Source organism: Carcharodon carcharias, assembly GCF_017639515.1.
Source record: "Carcharodon carcharias isolate sCarCar2 chromosome 24 unlocalized genomic scaffold, sCarCar2.pri SUPER_24_unloc_2, whole genome shotgun sequence".
NCBI classification, from domain to species: domain Eukaryota; kingdom Metazoa; phylum Chordata; class Chondrichthyes; order Lamniformes; family Lamnidae; genus Carcharodon; species Carcharodon carcharias.
Window position 1 is genome coordinate 287,686 of NW_024470595.1, and position 18,510 is coordinate 306,195.

General features: G+C 41.9%; 1 long non-coding RNA gene across 3 annotated transcripts; it reads right to left on the reverse strand.

Annotated features, from left to right (window-relative positions):
- Window positions 1–538: 538 nt before the first annotated feature.
- On the reverse strand, window positions 539–6,797 carry LOC121273520. 3 transcript variants are annotated; one of them, XR_005942042.1, is made up of 3 exons: window positions 5,351–6,796; window positions 3,535–3,690; window positions 539–2,277 (listed from the first exon to the last, which is right to left on the reverse strand). It is a non-coding gene; the product is annotated as an uncharacterized LOC121273520 (long non-coding RNA). The 3 variants fall into 3 exon arrangements; XR_005942043.1 differs by lacking the exon at window positions 539–2,277 and adding an exon at window positions 2,922–3,053 and having other exon boundaries at window positions 5,351–6,797; XR_005942041.1 differs by lacking the exon at window positions 539–2,277 and adding an exon at window positions 2,922–2,978 and having other exon boundaries at window positions 5,351–6,790.
- Window positions 6,798–18,510: the final 11,713 nt, after the last annotated feature.

Below are 18,510 nucleotides of genomic sequence, written 5' to 3' on the forward strand. Positions count from 1 at the left end.
GTGTGGATGGGGCACCGGTTGGTGCCCCACCAGGTCATCCTCTCTCGCCTGCTGCAGGGCCATAACAGCCGTTCTACCCTGAAGTCCTGATAGATCTGATGCACCAGGGGCTGGAAGGGCATGATGCAGATGAACTGCTCGGTGGATTTATGGTAGATGCAGATCCGTCTCAGAGCCACAGTGCCAAGGCTGCATCAATGAGGCTTCTTCACTCTATCCGTGGCTGGAACACGCTTCTGGCAGGCCCCTTTGGAAGCGAAGTGTTTGCGAGCAGCTTTCCCTCCGGTCAATTTGGGCACTGTCTGCTTGGTCCCGGCCATTTTATGAAGAGATCTCAGCACAACCTGTAATATAGGAACATAGTCGGCTGCATGTCTGCCTTTAAAAAAAAACTGTCAGGGATCTTCCCGAGCAGGAATTGGCTGGAGTTTGAATCAAACTCCCACCGTGAACTGAAACACTCGAAGCTACTGACCGCCATTGGCTGTTCCTTAATTCGACAATTTAAAAAAAAAACTGAAGGAAGCAGCTGTTTCCCTTAAAAAAAAACGTGCTTTTATTTTTCATTTAACATGACATTAACAGAAATATTTAGCAAGACGATTTGATTTTAGCTTTCATTAATAGTTTTCTGAACTCAATCGAGTATCAGATCTATTCTGCTCCACCTTCTCCTCCCCATTAATGTAACAACATAAAATCCATCATATTTCTACCTCTCTGGTTCCGAAGAAGAGTCATACTGGATTCGAAGCATTAATTCTGTTTTTTTCTCTTCGCAGTTGCTGCCTTGCCTGCTGAGTTTATCCAGCACTTTCTGCCGTTATCACAATAATGATATTCAGGTTTCACATTACAGTTCACGGAAAAGCATCATTATTATCAACAAGGAACAAGCCTGAGTTATTTTTAAAATTGAGCTGAATGTATTTTTATTTGAATTACACTCGAATGCATTTTGGAAATAAAATAAGATCAACTCAAATGAGTTCAGTTGGACACTTGGGCCTTCCATGTGACTCGTTACGAGTTCAGAGATCCTCGATAACCGGGACTCGAGGGCGGCTTAATTGCTTGCAAAGCAGCCATGTTCGGAACTACACCACCATCAATGACTGTGAATATGTCCGACACAAGGTTGATAAGGCTAGATTCCAGTACTTGTTGCCAGATTCTCCGAAGAAGGCATCAGTCATTAGCCGTGAAATGTGGAAAAATGTTTTCACTCAAATGATTGGGAATCTTCTAAATTCCAGACCCAGGAGAGCTGTGGATGCTCAGGGGTTCAAGGCAGGCATCAGAAAATACCAGGGTTCTATGCGAATCGTTAAATAAGGAGTATAGATTGGAGCTATGCACAATTGAGGAAGGGTTGCCAAGAAGCTATTGAAAGTTTTTGAATCCGTGAAGACAAATGCATGATAGACCAACTCCTATTATTTATGTGCCTGCAGACACGCCTCAGAGGAACGGCCAGGTTTATAATGAACTTAGGGTGGAAACAGTAAATATTCACTAATAAGATTGTGGTTTTCAGTGGGTCACATAAACGGAACGTTCTGTACTCATAACTCATAGAATGATTATAGCACAGAAGAATGACACACGGCCCATCGTGTCAGTGCCGGCACTCTGAAGGTAAAATTAACCCCTGTCCCTCCTCAACCTTCTCCCTGGTCTCTTGCATATTCTTCCGTTTCAGGGCTCCTGCCATTTACGATTGTCTTGAGTATAGAAGAATGAAGGTGATCTGATCGAGTTTTCTATCAATTTAAATTTGGTTGTTCGGATAAATATGGACGACTGTTTCTCTTGGCAGTAAGAATGGCGTTGTATCTTAACATGTTTGTTCTTTGAATGCAGATCCACAACGCTGATGTCCAGGCCAACCAAGAGAAAGGCCAGCTCTGATGAAGAGTCAAATGGACACGAAACGTTAACTCTGTTTCTTTCGCCACAGATGCTGGCAGACCTGCTGAGTTTTCCAGCGCTTTATGTTTTTATTTTGAATTTCCAGAATCATCTATATTTTGCTTTCATCTGAATGAAACCAAACCCAGTTAATGCCCATGAGCTGAAGGCCCTGTTTTTCCTCGCAAAAAAATCATGTTTTTTATTATATAGCATTTCAACCACTTTCCTGAATTTGTTGTTCACTGGCTTTTTCAGTTTGTTCAGTTTCTAAGAAACCAGCATGATCTAATTAAATTGGAGAAATTATTCTGTTTCCAAACGCGGCATCAAAGGATTGATTTTGAGAAGTTTCAAGGCAGGAAGCTGATGGAAGAAGATAATTATTTCAGTCATGGAGGCTTTGAGCAGCGTTTGAACGTTCTCATCGATCCCTATGTACAACAATCTTGGACAACACCTTAACCACTCGGGAAGCACAGCTGGAAAAATGCAGCCTTGTTACATGTTGGTACAAAATACCAGGCAGGATGTCCGGAAGAAACCATTGGACAATTGCTCGGAATCATTCATTCATCACCTTCACATCTTGAGCCGTTTTGTAATCTTCTAGTCCACGTAGAAATTAAACTCGTGAATCATAGAACCCTGCCTTGCATTGAAAGTGTGATGGCTCTGGTAAGAGCTGACACATTTTTCCATAATTCAGCTTTCCCCCATTCCCCTTAGTTTTCCTTAAATCCAGATTGAACCTGATTTCACCATCCTTATAGAGGAAAAGCAAATTATTGTGAATGCCGGAAATCTGAACAACATCCTAGAAATTTCTGGAAATACTCAGCAGATCAGGAAACATCTGTGGAGATAAACAGAGCGAACGGATGAGGCTGATGACTAAAAACAAAAATAAAAACAAAAACACTGCGGATGCTGGAAATCCAAAACAAAAACATAATTACCTGGAAAAACTCAGCAGGTCTGGAAGCATCGGCGGAGAAGAAAAGAGTTGACGTTTCGAGTCTTCATGACCCTTCGACAGAACTGAGGCTGATGACTTTTCGGCAGAACTGAAGAAAGATATAAGTGTAACAGGTTTAAATCAGCGAACTGCGGGAGGGGGTAGGATCTACAAAAGCGAAGGTCTGCAAGGGAGGAATGAAGGAGAAAAAGAATTTGATGATACAAAATCCCAAAATAATTACAATGTGTACAGTAAACAAACAATAAATACCTGCTCAGATAGCGTCTGAATGTAAACTGAAGGAATGAAGAACGAAATCTGACAAAAGCAAATCAGACAAAAAAAACAGCAAGAAGCAACAGGAAGACAATGTGTCATGATGACACATAACAAAGTCCGAATAAAGTATTTTGATTTACGTGTCAATATAAAGAAAGCCGATTGTATCAATAGTACATTTGAGCTTTAGGATTAATGAAGCATTTTAAATTACTGTTGGCCGTAACACAGAAAAATAAAAGGGATTAATGTATTGTTGTTGCTGCAGGTTGTGCAGGAACGAACGGGAGGAATATATGTTGAAGCTTATTAAATGATGGCCTTCGGTTGACAGACCTATTTACAGCTTTACACTTTAGGATTCACAGAACTTTGAACCTTACCTTGAATGAGTTATCTTGCTTTTAAGGGGAAGGTATCACTCTTTCACACAGTAAATACGAAATTGAGTTGTTTAACCATCGGAAAATCCATCTCTGTGCCTCTGTCACTTCCCACTCCGATTTCTGCAACTTAATATTTCCCCGAAATAAATACAACTATTAGGGGGTAACATAGGGGTAAAGTAAAAAAATATTGTCAGGAAATGATACTGTTCGAATCTCCAAGCAGCCAATCTCTGCAAGTACATAAATAGTTAAAAAACACCACATGAACGTTGTAGACCTACGGGGCCTGTGATCATCAGCAGATGGGAGGTAGGATGTACATAGTGGAATGCAAATAAGATAAATTAATTGTCCTCGGAGTCAGACTGGAGATTTAGGATAGAAAACAACTACGATTGAGCCTGCTTACAGCAGACGGAGAAAGAACAGATGGTCCTAGATTAGATAGGAGGGAATGTCTCTGCCTGGGTGAAAATAGGGGTATGTGATGCATATACCTGTTACCAGAGATTATCTGCTTAATGATATAACCTATATACAAGTTGAAATTTGAACATTGTTCTTGCACTTGATCAATAGTGCATAAAATAACCTGTATGCTTGTAGTTTTGCAGAGTGCTATCTCAAATTGCCTTGAGAAGGTTCTCTCCATGCAATTGCTCGAATAAACGATCGTCACCTATACCTGAGCCTCATGTGGTTCAGTTGCCAAAGATCTCAGAAGAGTTTGGCACAGATGACAGAATACGCAGATTGGAATCTGGGGACGTCTCTGCAAAGTGAGTGTGTATATCTTATTTACCACCCGTAGTTAGTACAGTAAGCCAATCCAAGGTTAGTCCATTCGATTATAAAAAGAAGCGGGAGGAAGGCTCAGGACAGGAGAGACCAGTCGCCACGGGAGGAGGCAGAGCAGTGCCGGCGGTCCAGCGTTGCCAAAGCCACGCAGGGAGGCCAGGCCACCAGCGAAAAAGGGACGAAGAGCCTTGCTGATGGGTTACAGTTGGAAATACATCCTTAGCTGAAGCCATACAGGGAGGTCAGAAACCTGTGAAAATAAGTAGAAAGTACATGCCTCAAGGAACTAACTTGTCGGAAACGTACAAACTAACTAAATAGTGACAAATATAATTGAAGAACAGAATGCCATCAGGAAAACAGGGAAGTGTAATGGAGCTCATCTGGGGAGCCGATGACTCCATGACGAGGCCCATAGCAGAACAACGGTCAAAATTAATCAAGCAAACGTGGAAGGATGACTGGGACCCGAAGGTTTCCCTAGTGAATTTTCTGTAACTTAATAAAAATAATTGATGTAAATTACAAGAGCTGCTTGTGCTGAAGAGAGGGAGGGAGGGAGAGAGAGACAGAGACAGAGAGCGGAGGTGGCCTTGCGGGGGTTACTGAGCAGTGATAGGCAGGAGCAGTGGAAATTGAGCTTCAGTCAGTTTGATTGTACCTAAAGGTGGAGATATTAACATCACTTAGTTCCCCCACTGCTCATTGACATCTTAGTTAGATTATTTTAAGTCGTTAAGTTCATAATATAGGAATATAAAAACATATCTTTATATATGTATTTGTTTGTGTGCAAGGCAGCATTTGAACGTGAGTTTTAACGTGTTTTCCTCCGTCAGTTGTCAATTTTCTGTGTAGTCCAGCACTCTAGGGTCGAAAGCCCAATGTTAATTAAAGGAAAAGCAGAATAAAACATTCCAAAGTTTTTGAGTAAAAGGCTTGAGTTGAGGTTTCTGGCAAGAAGCGCAATTTGAATGCATTTTAAAGATAAAGCAGGGTTTGATTTACCAACCTTTGTACCACCCCTTTGTAGACTAGCATCACCAGCCTCCAAGCTGATTGGGAGTGTTGAATACGACCTCCATCAACTGATAAGATTTGGCATTTTAGAATTCTGAGGGAACAAAATACCTGAAGTTCAAAGGGTTATAGGAAAACCAAAGGCACAGGCACATGGACTAAGTGGTTTGAATGGATAAAAAGCGGTTTGTTTTGATGAGATGAATTAAATGTGAAAGGAAATCTGCATTCCAACAACAGTGTTATCTGAATTTAGGACAAAGCTTGAAATGTAATGAGTGTGTAATTTAGAAGGTTACTTTTGAATCACCAGGATGCTATCTAAGAGGAATAAGGTGTCGATAAGCATATGGGACCTTTAATATGTATATAAGTTAATACACATGAGGAATAAATAGTGTTAATTTTCATGGTATAAATTACAGTTCTTACAAAGTATAAAGTTTTGACTTTTAGTTCGTGATAAAGTTCTCGAAAGGGAATTTTCATTTTATAGGGTTTTTGACAACAATGTCCATTGTTTCCAATGCTAAAAGCTTTTCTATTTGTAAGTCTGTTGCCAAAACATGAAGTTAAGCTCAAGACCTTGACAAAGCTAGGCAGAAATCCAATTTTGGCAGTGTTAGTGAGCTTATGGAAATTCTAAGAATATAGTAGGATTACTCTAGAGAAAATTAGATGTTGTTTGAGAAGAAGATAAGGAATCAAAACATGTCAATACATGATTTCTGTTTCAAAACTGTTATGAGAATACTTTATTGGACTGTAAAGATTCTCCATGCAAACTTAACAAAATAAGATTTTAGCCCTTGCATGTGTAAAATGGAATGAAAAAAGTAGGAGAAAGAGTTAAGGAAAGAGGACATAATGTACAAAATGCTTTAAGGGAACATAATTTGATAACCTGGACATTAACTGAACATTGGAACCACACAGTGGGAGATAAGCAAAGGTCTGCAAACGGAGATGCCCGTTGACACGGAATGGTTAATATGGCCTAAATAGTAAAGAAACATTCCAAACGACAAACACATTAGAGAAACTGAACTTAAGACAGGCCATTAATGGTCATGGCCAGGGGAAACAAACGTAGAAGTAAAGGTATGCGGAATCCATATTTGAGGTATTTGGCAGGTGAGGAGAAATATTACTTAGCAACAAAACAGCACAAAGTGGATGCACTTGAAGGGAAAGCAGCAAAAAGGCAAATCAGATGCATTACTGACTATATTAATGTGCCTGCGAGCTACAAAACATAAGAACACAGGATTAACAAACTGATGGCAGGCAGAGTTCAGTAGCTCCCAGGGAGAACCTCCACATGAAGTGAAGATATTCAGCCATTGAAAAATAGGATAAGAAGGTACACTGTAGAGTTGCGTGGATAGCTTAAGGAATTGAGGTCCGACATGGGACAGCAGTAGGAGATAGTAGACTGGAAGCATTGTGGTGGGGGGGGGGGGTGGGTGGGGACGGTATCTTTTCAGAAGGATTCAGATGAGCGAACTCATTTCACAAGAAAAGTCATTAAATTAATGTTTAAATTTATGGGAGTTAAACGGAAATTCCACGTTGCCTACCATCGACAGAACTCGGGGACAGTGGAAAGGATGAACAGAACTTTTTTTTAAAAAATCAACAGCAAAAGCAATTCAAGAGACAGGGAACATCTGGACAACCGTGCTGCCCAATATTCTCAATCACCTTAAGGCCACACCAAACAGAACCAAATGTTTCACCCCTTTTGAACTAATGACAAGAACAGCAATGCAGGTACTCAAGAGATTCATAGTAGGAGAGGAAGATGCAGCACCACTAAAAGGAAGGGTGTAATACTATGTGCCGGAAATGAGTAAGCAATTACATGAGTTAAGGAAAGAAATCACGGATCAACAGATGATTAATGACATGGAAACAGATAAACCCAAAAACTAACAACAGAACCCCCCCAGGTGAGGACAAGGTGATTGCTAAGATAAAGACAGAACGAAATGGGTTTTGCACCTAAGTGGGTAGGACCATATGAGGTAATCATGACCAGCGCTGCATGCACGTGTGTGGGCTCTTAGGGGAAATGTGCACTGGAAGCACTGGTCACAAGTGAAGCAAACTAGAAATTGATCCTACCACAGAACTAACCTGAACAATCGACCGGTGACGACTGGGATGGCTATCTGCTTAATTTTAAACAATGTTTTCAACGTTTGTGGGCAGGGCGATAATAGCAAAAATTTCGGGAGTGATCACGGCTTGTCCCCCACCGCAGGAAGGAATTTGATAAAGTGCCGAATATGCGACACAATGGAGAATGCCAACCATAACACTAGTAGAACAAGTGGTTTTGAATTGTGGCAAGGGTTTGCTTCAAATCGGGCTTGGAGGTTTCAGGGATATAACACTTGCAGGGTAATCAATAGTTAATTGAATTAACCTGGCAACTGTTGACTAGAATGTCCAATCCTTGAATTCCAAGTTTGTGGAGATTTTAGAACGAGGACAGGGAATTCACAACAAGCAATTAAATACAGACAAGACATGGCGCTGTTAATTTAAATAAAAATAAAAGTGCCTGGAAAAACTCAACAGGTCTGACAGCATCTACGGAGAGGGACAAAGTTAACATTTCGAGTCCGTATGACTCTTCAACAGAACTAAGGAGAAACAGAAGAGAGGTGAAATATAAGCTGGTTTAAGGGGGTGGGTGGGACAAGAAGAGCTGGATAGAGGGCCAGTGATAGGTGGCGATAGCCTAAAGATGTCATAGGCAAAAGCAAAAAGAGGTGTTGACAGTGTTATTATCTAAGGAATGAGCTAATCGGTGACATTATGGGTACAAAACAGGATGTGCAAGGGGGAGAGGGATCTAAATAGGCTAAAAGGTAGAGGTAATATAAAGAATGGAAATGCATATAATAATAATGGAAGTAGGTTGGAAAAGAAAAATCTATATAAATTATTGGAAAATGGGGGATCGGAAAGGCGGTGGCGAGGGAGGAGACAGTCCATGATCTAAAATTGTGGAACTCAATATCCAGTCCAGAAGGCTGTAAAGTGCCTCATTGGAAGCTGAGGTGCTGCAACTCCAATTTGCGTTGGGCTTCACTGCACCATTACAGCAGGCCAAGAACGGGCATGTGGTCATGAGAGCAGGGTGGAGTTTTGAAATTGCACACTATATGGAAGTCTGGGTCATGCTTGCGGACAGACCGAAGTTGCTCCACAAAATAGGCATGCAGTCAGCATTTTGTCTCTCCAATGTGGCGGAAACCGGATTGGGAGCAGCGAATGCAGTAGAGTAAATTAAGGGAAGTGCAAGTCAAATGCTGCTTCTCTTGAAATGAGTGCTTGGGCCCTTGGACGGTGAGGAGAGGGGAAGTAAAGGGACAGCTGTTGCACCTTCTGTGATTGCATGGGAAGGTGCCATGGGCGGGGGTTGAGGTGCAGGAGGTGATGGAGGATTGTGCAAGGGCAACGCGGAGAGAACATCCCTGTGGAATGCAGCCGTGGTGGGGAGAGAGTGGGGGGGGGGGGGTGGGCGTTGGGGTGCAGGGAAGAGCTGTTTGGTGGTAGCATCATGCTGGAATTGGCGGAAATGGTGGAGGATGATCCTTTCAATGCGGAAGCTGGTGTGGTGATAAGTGAGGACAAGTGGGATCTTATCATGATTCTGGATGGGATAGGAAACCGGGCAACCACACTGGAACGCCATGCAGGGACTATCAATAAACTGATCGGGATTGGAAAAAAATATTTCAGATGAAGCGAGCAGAACTGACCCTTGCAGCACCTATTGATCTTGGGCACTAGAACAAGCCTGAGACAATTGAAGGCAGATCAATGAAGGGTTAGTTTCTTTATGGGTAACTAATGAACATTTATTTAATATTTTACGACATAAGAATCATGACTTGTCTGGTTGCCAGCTCAGATGTTTAATATGTGTATATAGAATGAATGTTGAATGTATAGTGAATAATAATATGCTGTTATACCTACGCCAACACGCGGCAGAACATAATATCAAGTTGAAAATATTGGGGTGATCTGGGGTGGATTATTATACTAGGTACCATGATGTTCAGTCACATGCTGTAGACATAGAAAGGAATGTAGTTAGCACAACATTAGCAGGGTGTATTATAGAAACCACCACAGTAGTATACTCACATCCAATATATGAGATGGAAGAAGCTAGATGTTGGTTTAAAGTAGCAGCAAATTGTACAATGGAAACTATACGGCCTGCAAAAGAACAGACTCATAATGACTGTATGGCTGGTAAGAGATATTGTATTAACACGTGGCAGCAAAAGGTTCAGTATGGGAGAAACTGCATTTGCCCCATCCACAATAATTTAGTGTGCCTACATCAACAAATTCCGGCAAGGGTGGGGAAGGTGGAACTTGTCAAAATATGCAAGAGAGGAGCGGCTACTATTCTGGTCATGGAAGGCCTTAAGGATAACCTGATACATTATTTGAAGCAGCTCTCCTATGCAATTCTCTTATGACCAGCACATGCAGAATTATAATAAATTGCAGCAACAGGGTAGAGACTTGAAAGATGATATCGAACAACTAGATACCTCCAGATGATAGGAGGATCTGTGGAATTGAATCTCAAATGGACAAGTACACCTATGGATTAGGATTATCTCGCATGCCCTGGTTCCGATTCAGTTAATACTATTTATTCATTTAACATACTTGATTCATCGTACCCGAAGGTCGCAAAATACCTGGGGGGGTTTTAGCAGGTGGAAAAGAGGTTTAGCAAGTCCGAGGCCTGAACTGAAGCTCCAGATGATACTAAGGATCTAACTAGTGCCATTTTACTTGCAAAAGCTGGATGCCTGGCCAGTATCAATGGGCGGCGGTAAGGAAAGCGGCGGCAACAACACTGTTATTTGCTACCTTGGACTAGCCAAAGGTCCAAAAAGGGGGGTGAGTTAGGAGGGAATATATGGGAAAGGTAAGAAGTTAATGTAAAGGAATAGCACTGTTCGAATCTCCAAACAGTCAGTGCCTGTAAATGCATAAATAGTTAAAAACCATCACATGAACCTTGCATACCTGAAGAGCCTGCGATCATTAGCAAGGTCAATGGAGCAGAATGGGCATGCAGGAATGCAAATAATATAGATGAGGTGCCCTAGGAATCAGACCTAGGTTGGAAAACAACTAAGATTGAGCCAGTTTACAACAGATCAGGAAATAACAGATAGTTTTTGTTTAAATAGGAGTGAATGTCTCTGCGTGGGTGAAAAAAGGGACATCCGATGCATTTATATGTTACCAGAGATTGTATTTTTAATGATGTAACCTAAATGTTGAACAGATTTGAAGTTGAACATTGTTATTGTACATGAGCAGTAGTGTATGAAATAAGCTGTATGTTTGTAGTTCTGCAGAGTGCTGTCTCAAGCTGCCTTGAGATCGTTATTTCTTTGCAATTGCTCGAATAAACGATCGTAAAATGTACTTGAGCCTCCTGTGGTCCGTTTTTCAAAGCTACCACAACAGAATCATCAAAGCTTTGAAGGCCCAGTGCGGATCTTTGGGTAGCAGCAGTTGCCACAACACACGCCACTGGTAAGGTGCAAGTTAGAAGATTTGTGAATTGAAGCCAACTGGAAGCTGCTGGTCTGTCCGTGAGGGAAATGCTCGGTAGAGGATCACAAAGAAGGAAATTAATGCTTGTGGTACCTCTTGTTGAAGCACGAAGATGGCTATGGATCGGGGTGTGGGCGGAGGGGCGGGGGGGGGGCGGGGTTTGGGGGTGTGGGGGGTGGTGGGGAGGGGGGAGACCAGCTGAAGCCATTTTGCTACCCCAAAATGGCCTCAGACTTTTAATCTGCGGGTCCAGAATTCCAAACCGTACCTGGGTGTTTCGTTCTGAGTAAAAATGTTCATGGGAGAACTAAAAAGGCAGGAAGGATATTGTACAGAGGCAGGTTTAAATGATTTGGGAGGGAATGTTGTCGGAGCTGGTGGAGGTTACAGAGCTTGAGCCACAACATCATTGATGGCACAGGAGAAGGCATCTCAGCCCATAGGGTCCATCCTGACTCTTCATTGAGCGGTCTGGTCAGTCCCATTTCCCCGGTCAAAGTCTGTAGCCTTCACAACTTGACTGGAAGAAATTAGATCCTGAGGGGGCTTGACAGGGTGGATGTAGAGAGCATGTTTCCTCTTGTGGGAAAATCTAGAAGAAGATATTACTGTTTGAAAATAGGTTCTTGCGCATTTAAGACGGAGAGGAGGAGGGAGGGGAAGGTCAGATTGTATGGGGAATAGGGGAATGTATTTACCTTGAACTCTGAGATTCTTGCTCTGTTGCTGAACGTTCTGTACTGAGCAAAGGACTCAGTTTCATACCCTTATGCCCTCATCTCAATGAATTTTGGGCTCGGCACGATGCTGAACTCATCTTGTCCCGCCTTCACTTCTGTGCCCACTTTTATTGGACAGGTGTCCTACCTCGTTTCGTGGATCCTTTAACTCTGTTCCACTCGCCACAGATGCTGCTAAACCTGCTGAACTTTTCAGCATTTTCCGCCCAGGTAGTGAGAGCTCGGCAGAAGTCTGGAGAGCTCTTCATGTCATTTGCTTTATCTGGAAGGAATTTGGACTCTGAAGAAGCTCTGGATGCCTTAAATGTATAGGTGGGTGAAACCGGGAGGCCGAGTTCGTACAAACCCTGGGGCAGCAGCGCTAGCTCAGGGAATACAGCGGTCTAGAAAAGACCTGAAATTAAAACAGTACTTAAACGCTGTGGTAGGGATTTCGAAGTCTAATGCAAGGGGGTCACGGGAGACGAATCTGAAATCCTGGGAGGTGAACATTCATTCAAGCAGCCATTATCAGATCTACTTTTGAGGGAATTCTGAGGCTGGATCTTTGGAAGGGAAATATGAAAATTTGTAATAGTGCTAGAATCCAGAGCCTTAGGAATCATATTTACAATCTTTTAGAAGGGGAGTCATATTAAATTCGAAGCATTAACTCTGTTTCCCACTCCAAGCCTGCTCACATGTTCTCGCACTTTTTTGTTTTTAGTATAGCTCTCCAGCATACTCAGTATTTTGCTTTAATTTCCAAAATGTCACGCCCATATCATGTTATTTATTTCAATCATATCATGACTGATCATTCTAAACTCTAGAGTTTGTTTAATGAAATGTAGAAAATGTGAGATATATTATGCACGTCGGTCGTCATTTCCGGAAAGATGGAGGAATTGGTGTCAGCTCGGTAACCCTTCATTCGGACGTTTTCCTTCACCAAATACAAAAACAAAAAACACAAATGATATCAATCTATCTAAAAGAGCACGCAGGAGAGCGTGAGTCCACCGTCCAAACACTAGCATCATGATCAGTGTGAAAAACACGTGAGGGGGATTCCACAATAAAATGGCTCGCAATAACTGCACAGTCATAAACAGGGCGACAGCAAAATTCATGAAAAATTAACTCACGTTCAAAAATTGCAACAATACAACCAGAAATTACTAATGGAAAATGTACACAGTGATATTGCTCTCCGTCAGTTATGTTAACTGAGCGGTGGGAGCATGATCTCCATTCCTAGAAAATTTAACGTCCAATTAATTTCAAAATAAACTACTGGTTTAATAGAACAGTTAAGTTGCAATCCAATTGTTCAAGTAGCAGGGGACACTTACAGTTGAGAATAATTCTACAGATGAAATGATGCACAACGAGGTGAATTAATGGAGCAGATTATTAGATAACCACTCATTCATTCAACACAGGAGGAGGTCAATGGAACTAAATATACATGTGAACATTGTTAAAAGATCCCTCAGTTCATAACAAATTCAACTTATTTGTCCCATTAGAGTTCATTTTTTAAAAAAAAGTCATGTCGGTGCTTGGAAGCTCTTTTAAAATAGACGTTTCCAATTCGTTATACAGCCCCTAACACAGGAAAGAATTTTAATGATTTGTGTACTAATGCAAAACTTTGCATTATTCCTGTTGTGTAGGTAATTCCAAAGATTTACATCCATTTGTTGAAGTAATTTGGCCTCACTGCAGTCCCAAATTCTGTGTCCCTTATCCTGAGTCTGTGCCCGCCCACACCACAATACCCGCCCCAGCTCCACAACCCCTTATGTCCCCGTGTTTTACAATGGTCAGTTAGGAGGATAAACATTTCTCAGTCTCTGCCCTATCAAGCCTCTTCAGAATTTTGTATGTTTCAATGAGATCACCATTCATTCTTCTAAACTTCAGAAAATCCAAAGCCAAACTTACACAGTCTGTCGCCTTCGACATCCCCTTCAACCCATGTACCAAACGAGTGAACCTTCACTGTAGCGCCCACAATCCAAGCATATCCTTCCGTATGTGTGAGCACCAAAACTACACACATTCTTCCAGCTGCGTTTGCACCGAAAATCTGTGCGATTATAGCAATTGTTTTATTGCTATTCTCCAATCTCTTGCAATAGTGTTCAACATTCCAGTTGCCTTCCTAATTGCTTGCTATACCTGCCAGCTAACCTTTTGTGTCATTCCACGAGTACACCCAAGTCTCTTTGAGAATAAAAATTTAGTCACTCCACGCTTTAATGAAACTGCTTTTTGACACGTATGACCAAAGTAAGATACTTTTCACTTCCCCACATAACACAATCTTGTTGCTCACTCACTTAGTCTGCCGATATTTCTGCAGGCTATTTCTGTCCTGACAAACCCATTGACATTGTGCCTGTCACGCTCACCTCTGTATATCAAATTTTACTCTACTGTCTCTTTCGCGCACTCTCTAGTAAATTCCTAGAAACTGTTTCGTGCATACTCACGCTCTCACTAACATCCCCGCTCACACACTCTCTCTGGCACTTTCGCAGAAACACACACATAATCACACCGTCTCTTAAATAATACCTCAGAAACACACTTTCTCTCTCTTTCACACGGGCAACCATAACACCCCTCCCCCACACACCGCCCACACTCTGCAACGTCATGTACTTCTCTCTCTCTATCTCTCCCTCACACACACACAAAGGCGCGCACGCGCATTCTCCCCATTTGGGTTTTGAAAACACATTACAAAACAGAAGGATTAATATACTCCTGGCTGAAATCACAACATGCTTATTCAGGTGACAGGTTATGATGTTACCTCCAAAAGAATACAAAATTATCGACAGTGGTGACTCCCTCGCACAAGGTTTTATTTTTTCACACAGAGGCCGATGCTGGGGCCACAGCGATTCACCATATAGATATCAAGTTGCATTCGGGAGTCAGAAGCATCACTTAAGATATCATGAACGACGTGACATATACGGGGAAGATAACTGTGACAATTGGCAGGAAGGCATGCATAACGGCGAGAATGTGAATGTAACTGACACGGGACTTCAAAGTAAGAACCTAACGACAAATGCAATAGGTGCAGAAGACCAAATCGAGATTGCTCCGCACGTCAATATGCTCATGGCTGATCTTCGGCTTGAACTTCATTTTCCCGCTCGCTCCCCATTTCCTTTCGTTACCCAACAGACCAATTTCGGCTGATCTCAGCCTTAAGTATTTCAAAGCGAACAGGTTTCTGGGGCACAAATATAGCTAAAATAAGTCTCAAATAATTGACCATTTATCCCGAGATTGTAACCTCATTTTCGAATTCGTAGAGACGAGAAATAACCTCTCAACAACTACCATGTCACACTCCTCCTTGAATGTTTCAAAGCAATCTAAAATCCAGGGTATGAGACCCTATTCACTTAACCTTTCATCATAGGACAACCGACACTTCCGGGAGCCAGTCTAGTGAATTTACGCTTTGCTGCTCCCAATGCAAGCATATCCTCCGTAAAATAGTGACTTAAACTGCACATAATATACCAGGTGTTGTCTCACCGAAGGCCTGTCCAGCTGAAGCAAGTGATTTTTAAAAATATTATCCTGCAATTCACTTGCAATAAACGTCGACATGCCAATTGCTTTCCGAATTTTTTGCCGTGCTTGCACGATAACGGTCTGCGTTCCTTGTTTGACCACACTTTCTTCTCTTTGAACATGAACAGTTACAACTTTCACACATTTTACAAACGTATTCTGCTTCTGTATTATTAGAACAAGCTCACACCCAGCTTCAGAAGGAAATATTAGGACAGCTAACGGCAAGCTACGTAAATGATTTATGATTTACGGTGTATATTAAAGGAGAGAGGTGGAGACTTGAGGAGAGTTTGGAAGAGGAATCCAGGCTTTCGTGCGCGTGCCATGAGGCACAGTCACAAATGTTGCAATGATGTAAATCAGGGATGTAAAAGAGGCCATAGCAGGACGTGCACAGAATGTTGTTGGACTTGGGGAGAATACATGTACAGTAAATTAAACTTAAGGATGAGAATAAAGGACTGCAGTAGGTGAGAGAGAATGAGAGGAGTGGGGGTAATGGAACAATTAGAAATGGATGATGAGAATTTTCGGACTGGATTGATTATAGAGATACGGAAGGACTTGGATGCATTTGAGCACAAAAGTGGGAAGTTTAAACTCAAATTTGCCGGAACAGGAGAAAATGCATTTCAGTAAGCAGAAGGAGGGACTGCAGTGGCAATGGTTCAATGGGACAATGCATTTAGCTGTGGACACAGAGTTTTCAAGGCGGTGAAATTTACGAAGGCAGGAAGGCTCACGAAATAGCCCTGACATTTTGCACTCGTCAAATCACATTTGGTAGGGGAACATGCAATGAATCCGCCAAAAGACGAAAGTTGTATTCGAATTCTGGTGGATGTTAGTCACAGGCTGCTCTTCCTATAAGCCGTAGCTCACTGCCGACCCTCTCACTTCTGAGTTACAAAGGCTACGTGCTCAAGTGCCAACTTCAGAGACATGTCATGTAGGCTTTGCATTGGCTAGACCGGAGGGAAGAAGAGCAGAGGAGCATTACCTAATAACATGGCCAATATTAATAGGCTAACCAATATCAGTAAAACAGATAACCAGGTCTTATTACATTGATGTTTGTGGGAAGTTTATGGGTGCAGAATTTCTCCCGGAATTTCCAACTTAACTGCAGTGATTGAACTTCAATTAGAACTTCAATTAAGATAAACATCTTCTGGGTGTCCTGAGGCTGTGAAAGGTGCGACAGTATTTCAAGTTATTTTCTTTACCTTTCAACATTGGATTCCTAATGTCCCCAGGACTTCGGGCCTTGGTTTAGAGCATGCTCTAAGATTAAATACAGCAGTAGCCCTCACTCACCTATCTGGGGCTGGATTTGACCCCAGTTACCGGAGGGCGAAATGTCAGGCTGTGACCTACTGACCCTCCCAGTCTCACAACAGAGGGAAGAGGCCCTTTCTCACCCTCTCCGGAATGTTTTGCTTTGTGTCCTTCATTTTATGATGAGGGGAAGATAATGTGTTTGGACCATAAGAGGGAAAAAAATACCTTCTGCAGAAAAAAAAAGTTGAATGTCCATCTCTATCCTTTGCTCCAGTAAAGGCACTTTACATTCAGCACGAGAGAGAGAGAGTCAGGCTTCAGGGACCCGGAAACGCAAATGATTAAAATGTTTTGAACAGGTACAGGTGCTTCATCTAATTTGTTTATGTCTCCGTTTTGTAGCGTGTCTTCATGAAGTGAATACCTCAAATTCGGCAAGGGATTACCCAAATCTCAATAATGCTAAACAAAATTAAACGAAATAGTCATGTATATTCTCCTCTTCTGTCACCTCCAATCCCATTGCCGCCTCTGGGACTTATGGTCATTTCAATGGCAGCTTCTCCCCTCTTCTCCATGTTCCTTCAGCATCAAGTGTTCCGGTCCAGTCTGACTGATGCTGTTCATCAGGTTTCCTGTGGGACTGACGAGGCACCACCTTACATTTGGCAGTGGCTTCTTTCCCGCCTGCAGGAAGTGCAGACTCTGAAGTCATGGAAACAAAACCACATTCCAGAAAACGACACCTAGTGTGATTGATAACAGGAGCAAGAAGCAAACAATAAAGATAGTGTGTGCACCTTCGATTGATTCCGGACATGTCGAACTGAATGAAGAGCAGCTGTCGCGATTAGATAGAGGGGAGCTGAAGGTTATTTGGACACTCCTGCTGTTTCAGTATCTAGCTTTCTTTACAACAGTGCAGTTTAAAAAATTGGCCATCGACCTGAAAAATTACACCTCCTTCTCTTTGCATAAATGTTGCCTAACGTGTTGAGCATTTCCAGCATTCTCTAGATATAAGCTGGATTGTAGAACGTTAGAATGAGTTAATGCATCTCTCCCTCTTTTTTTTCTCATGATATTACTGCAACATATTCAAATACAATTCAAAACATTGGATTGGAATGCATGCATGCAGTTTGTCACTGTGGATTATTTGATGAAAGCAACTGTTTTTTTTTAAATAGAGAGTCCTCGGCCCCACCACATTCAGCTGTTTCATCAATGACCTTCCTTCCATCATAAGCTCAAAAGTGGGGATGTTTGCTGAGTAATTTCTAGACTGCTTATCTGCTGAATCAATCTATGTATAAATAGTGAAGGACGTGAATTTCAGCAATACCTCTATCCACTTCAGCTAGGTAAGTTTTTAACTTAATCTGGAAATAACTGTCTATCTTCAAGCTGGGATGAAGCGAGTCATGTGCGAATATGAAGATGAATGATCAGATCAAAATTATCTGTGAAGAAAAAGTTCAATGTTTGCTTAAATATCGCGCAACACTTTGATTATATCCCAATTGGTTTGGCAGATTATGGGAATGATAACCACTTAGACATTTTATTTTTATGGCTGTGAAAAACCCTTTCAGTGTCCTCGGCCCCATCACATTCAGCTGCGTCATCAATGACCTTCCTTCCATCATAAGTTCAAAAGTGGGGATGCTCGCTGAGGAATTTCTAGACTGCTTATATACTGAATCAGTCTATGTATAAATGCAAGAAGAATTGAACAATAACTAGACTTGCGCTGACAAACGGCAAGTAACTTTGCCGTGGCACAAGTGACAGGCAATGACCATCTGCGATACTAGAGAATAAAACCATCGCCCCTTGATGTTCAATGGCATTACAATCACTGAAATCCCCACTATCAATATCCTGGGGGTTACCATTGTCCAGAAACTGAACCGGACAAGCCATA